At 52.4% G+C, this 4,935-nt stretch overlaps 1 protein-coding gene across 1 annotated transcript in view; it reads left to right on the top strand.

Moving 5' to 3' along the window:
- The window catches only part of DHX30 (DEAH-box helicase 30), a gene marked incomplete at its 3' end in the record, with an annotated part of 34,720 nt that overhangs the window by 833 nt on the left and 28,952 nt on the right, over nt 1-4,935 (top strand). The window lies entirely within an intron of this gene.

Below are 4,935 nucleotides of genomic sequence, written 5' to 3'. Positions count from 1 at the left end.
AGCAGGCAGGGAACCGGGGTGACTTGCCGAAAGCCACAAAACGCATTTCTAGTAGAGGGAGGGTTTTGGCTCAAGTCCATTTGCCGTCCACTTGGCCACACCCAGCGTGTGGTTGAGCGTTCAGGCGATTTAAAGTGAGACCGAGAACTTGGTAGCACTTCTGCAGCTCTCACGTGTGTGTCCCATCCGAGTGAGAGGCTGACCTCTTTGCGTTGTGTTCTCACCTCCCGGAGATGAGCCTAGAGTCGGATTCGACTGGCTTTCGAGCAAGGGAACCTTTACCTTTACCTTTTTATGATGATACTGGCTGTGGTGCCCGGTGCCTTGGAGCTGGTCTTGGGTGATCTTGTTGTTCCCGGTTGTGTTTCTGCAAGGAGGGGGCGAGTGGCAGGCCCGCAGTGCCCACCGACTGTGGAGTCCTGGGGGGTATGGCCTATGGTTGTCCGAGTGAGCAGCCTTCCCTGGGGCGGTGGTGGGGGCTCACCTAGAAGGCTGCTGTGGGATTCAGCTGGCACTCTGTGAAAGGAGGCCACAGTTTAGGAACAGGGCGCAGCAGCCAGACTGTTTCAGACGGCCGTGTTCAGCTTATTTCTCACATGCGAAGGCATGCAAGCAAAGAGTTTGAGCTGTTATGATTCTGCCCCTCCATCCTGGCAACTGGGGTGGGGGGAGTGTATGGAAGCAATCTTGACCTGGGCGACGAAGGACTAAGGCCAATTGTATTCAGTGGGGCTTACTCCCAGGAAATGGGAAGGGCACCCCATCCTTACCCCACAACTTAGGCAGAGGAGGGCGGGGGGAGTGTATGGAAGCAATCCTGACCTGGGCGACGAAGGACTAAGGCCAATTGTATTCAGTGGGGCTTACTCCCAGGAAATGGGAAGGGCACCCCATCCTTACCCCACAACTTAGGGAGAGGACAGCTGTTGTAGGTAGCAGCCAGTTTGGTGCGAGAGCCAGTGTGGTGTCGTGGTTAAGTGCTCGGACTCTAATCTGGGAGAACCGAGTTTGATCCCCTACTCTTCCACTTGCACCTGCTGTCACAAGTTCTCTCAGAGCTGTTCTCTCAAGGGCAGTTTTGGAAAGAGCTCTCTCTCAGCCCCACCTACCTCACAGGGTGTCTATTGTGGGGAGGGGGAGGGGAAGGAGTTTGTGAGCCACTCTGAGACTCCCAGTGAAGGGTGGGATATACATTGAATTTCTTCCTCCTCTCCTCCTCCTCCTAAGTTGTGTGGTAAGGATGGGGTGCCTGTCCCATGGAGCCCATGTTGCTGCTGCAACGATGAGCTTCATTTGGGATATTACATTTGACAAGCCTTTATTGGCATACGTATACACATATGTATGGTGGGAAGGGAGCAAGGGAACCTTTACCTTTATCTATACACATACAATAGAGATCAGATTAAATACATTTGGGGTATTAGTTCAGAGGCTGAAACACCAAGGCGCACGGAACGCTGTGACCTTCCCACCGAAGTGGTCCCTATTTATCTACTTGCCATTTCTTGCTTTCGAACTGCTAGGTTGGCAGGAGCTGGGACTGGAGACGGGAGCTCACTCCGTCATGCGGCACCCGGGTCTCGAACTGCTGAACTACCGACCTTCCACAGCCTGCAGTTCAGCGTCTTAACCACTTGAGCCACCGCAGCTCCTTTATTGGCATACGTATACACATACAATAGGAGATCAGATTAAATACATTTGGGATATTAGTTCAGAGGCTGAATGTCTGCATGGCATGCAGAAGGTCCCAGGTTCAATTCCCGGCATGTCCAATTAAAATGATCAGGCGGTAGGTGACGTGAAAGACCTCAGCCTGAGACCCTGGAGATCCACTGACGGTCAGAGTAGACAGTACTGATTTGGATGGACCGAGGGTCTGATTCAGTCAAAGGCAACTTCATGTGTTCACCCCCTTCTCTTGTAGAACAAAGTTTGAGTCCGGGGGCACCTTTTAAGACCAACAAAGTTTAATTTTGACTTTCTGAGTATAAGCTTTTGTGTGCATGCACACTTCTTCAGATACATTGAAACAGACTTCCTCAAGCCTTACATATAGGTGGGAGGGATAGTTGCCAGGAACAGCTAGTCATTCAATGTGGTGTCGTGGTTAAGTGTGCGGACTCTGATCTGGGAGAACCGGGCTTGATCCCCCACTCCTCCTCCATGTGCAGCTGCTGGATGACCTTGGGCAAGCCACAGTTCTCTCAGAGCTGTCCTTGAAAAAGAGCAGTTTCCGTCACCCCCACCTACCTCGCTGGGTGTCTGTTGTGGGGAGGGGAAGGGAAAGGAGTCTGTAAGCCGCTCTGAGACTCCGAGTGAAGGGCGGGGTATAAATCCAATCCAATCTCCTCCTCCTCTTCTTCTCCTCTTCCTCCTTGGATCTGTTTGTAACCTCCTTTATTCCGCTGCATGCTAATTTGCCGCTATTCACCTTCATTCAGTCTTGGCTGTATTTGCTGCTCAGTGACTTATGCATCTTGACTCTTAATTGGCCCTTCCTGGCTACACCCTCCTCACCCATTATCTGTACGTAATGGTCGGTGACTTGGCTTCTGTTTCCAGTGTATCTGAAGAAGTGTGCACGCACACAAAGGCTTATACCCAGAATAAAGCCTTGTCGGTCTTAAAGATGCCACTGGACTCAAATTTGGTTCTGCGGCTTCAAACCATCATGGCCGCCCCCCTGAATCGTCCTTCTCCTGTGCGTCTTGCCCAAGTTGGCAATTTCTGTGAGTGCTTCTCTTTCTCTCCCTCTGCTTGTCTCTTTCTCTCCTTCCCCTTCCTTCCATCCATTTCCCACTCTCCGGTTCGTTTCAGTTTGCTTCCCTTTTGCCAGAACGGCATTCATTGGTTTTCTTATTCAGAGAGCCAGTTTGGTGTCGCTACTCTCCTTCTAGCGTGGACTCTAATCCGGGTTTGATTCCCCACTCCTCCTCCACTTGCACCTGGCTGGATGACCTTGGGCAAGCCGTAGTTCTGATAAGGGCTGTCCTCGGAAAAGAGCAGTTTCTGTCAAGAAGTCTCTCAGCCCCGCCTACCTCACAGGGTGTCTGTTGTGGGGCAGGGGAAGGGAAAGGAGTCTGTAAGCCGCTCTGAGACACCTTTGGGTAGTGAAGGGTGGGGTAGAAATCCAATGTCTTCTCTTCTTCTTCTTCTTCTTCTTCTTCTTCTTCTTCTTCTTCTTCTTCTTCTTCTTCTTCTTCTTCTTCTTCTTCTTCTTCTTCTTCTTCTTCATCACTGTGTCTTGTGTAGTGTGGGAACAGAGCAGTATCATGTCATGCTGTGCACCCTGATGCGTGCAGCCTGTGACTCTCCTGCGGCTCCTCTGTCCATGACTACAGCACAGATTTCCACCCCTGTAAGAGCGTAGAAAGAATCCTGTTCTCCAGCCCCTGCATTATGTCTAGAGGCACAATCCTACCTTTTCCTCTGTCCCTGGACTTCTCACGTTGGTATGGAATGTATGAGGCAGCTGTTGGCAGCCACACCGAGTTCTTTGTGAAAGTTGGGCTGGGGAATGGGAATGAAGGCTGGGGAAGTCAGGATATGGGCAGGAAAAGAACCTCAGTGGGGTATAGATGTACAGAGTCCGCCGGCCAAAGCTGCCGTTTCCTCCAGGGGGACTCAGCTCTGTAGTAGAGGGACCGATGCTCCCTCTAAGCTGTGGAGTCTCGTGAGCAAAAATTCTACTTTGTGAGCTGCCGGCATTGAAGTTGTGAGCGAGCGATTTGGCTACTGCGTACCTTAGTTTGCTCTGGGGCCATCCCTCCCTGGGCTGAGACAAAAATGTGGGAGCCGGAGGCTAAAAAACTGTGAGCTAGCTCACACTAACTCAGCTTAGAGGGAACACTGGTCTGGACCAATGCTCCCTCTAAGCTGTGGAGTCTTATGAGCAAAAATTCTACTTTGTGAGCTCCTGGCATCAAAGTTGTGAGCGAGCAATTTGGCTACTACATCAGTTAGTTTGCTCTGGAGCCATCCTTCCTGAGCTGAGAGAAAAATGTGTGAGTCGGACGCTAAAAAAACTGTGAGCTAGCTCACACTAACTTAGCTTAGAGGGAACACTGGTCTGGACATCACTTGTAATTCCTGGTGATTTCCAGGTCTCAGCTGGAGGTTGGCAACTCCAAGTAGTCGTGCTTTGTGCTGTTTGACAGACATGGCCACCAGGTTTCTGGTTTCCTTTCCAGTTGTCTGGGGGGGTTAGGGTAGACCATCATCTTTTGGGCCGTAGGGATTTTGTCACCTGCAAGGAGCACTGCCTCCTTCTGCTCATGCGCCCCCCAGGTCCAAGCTGAACCCACCGCAGCTTGTCTTTGGCGGGCATAGAGGGAGAGCGGGATGCACGGTTGTCACCACCACTCATGCATGTGGCTGCGGCCCGGGAGCAGGGTTGCCAGCCTCCAGGTGGGGCCTGGAGATCTCCCGCTTTTGCAACTGATCTCCAGCCGAAAGAGATCCGCTCCCCAGGATAAAATGGCAGCTCCGAAGGGTGGTGTGTGTGGTATTGTAACCATGCGGAGGCCCCTCCCCTCCCCAAACCCCGCCCTCTCCCGGATCCACCCCCAAAGCCTCCAGGAATTTTCCAACCCAGACCTGGGAACCCTACCTGGGAGCATGCGAGTTCCCTGCAGGCCGTCAGTGCCGTCCCCAGCAGCCGCCTTCGTGGAGAACCGGCCTGGGGGGCGCCTTCTGTTCCTCCTTGGGCAAGAGAGCTGTGAAGGGTTGCCAGGTCTGGGATGGCAAATACCTGGGGACTTTGGGGGTGGATCCAGGAGAGGGCGGGGTTTGGGGAGGGGCCTTATCAGGGTACAATGCCATATAGAGTCCAGCAATGCTCCCGCTAGGCTGTGGAGTCTTGTGAGCAAAAATTCTACTTTGTGAGCTACTGGCATTAAAGTGGTGAGCGAGCGATTTGGCTGGTGTACA

This window comes from Gekko japonicus, unplaced genomic scaffold, assembly GCF_001447785.1.
Source record: "Gekko japonicus isolate JY-2015 unplaced genomic scaffold, Gekko_japonicus_V1.1 scaffold3738, whole genome shotgun sequence".
NCBI classification, from domain to species: domain Eukaryota; kingdom Metazoa; phylum Chordata; class Lepidosauria; order Squamata; family Gekkonidae; genus Gekko; species Gekko japonicus.
This window is presented reverse-complemented; position numbering and strand designations above follow the sequence as displayed.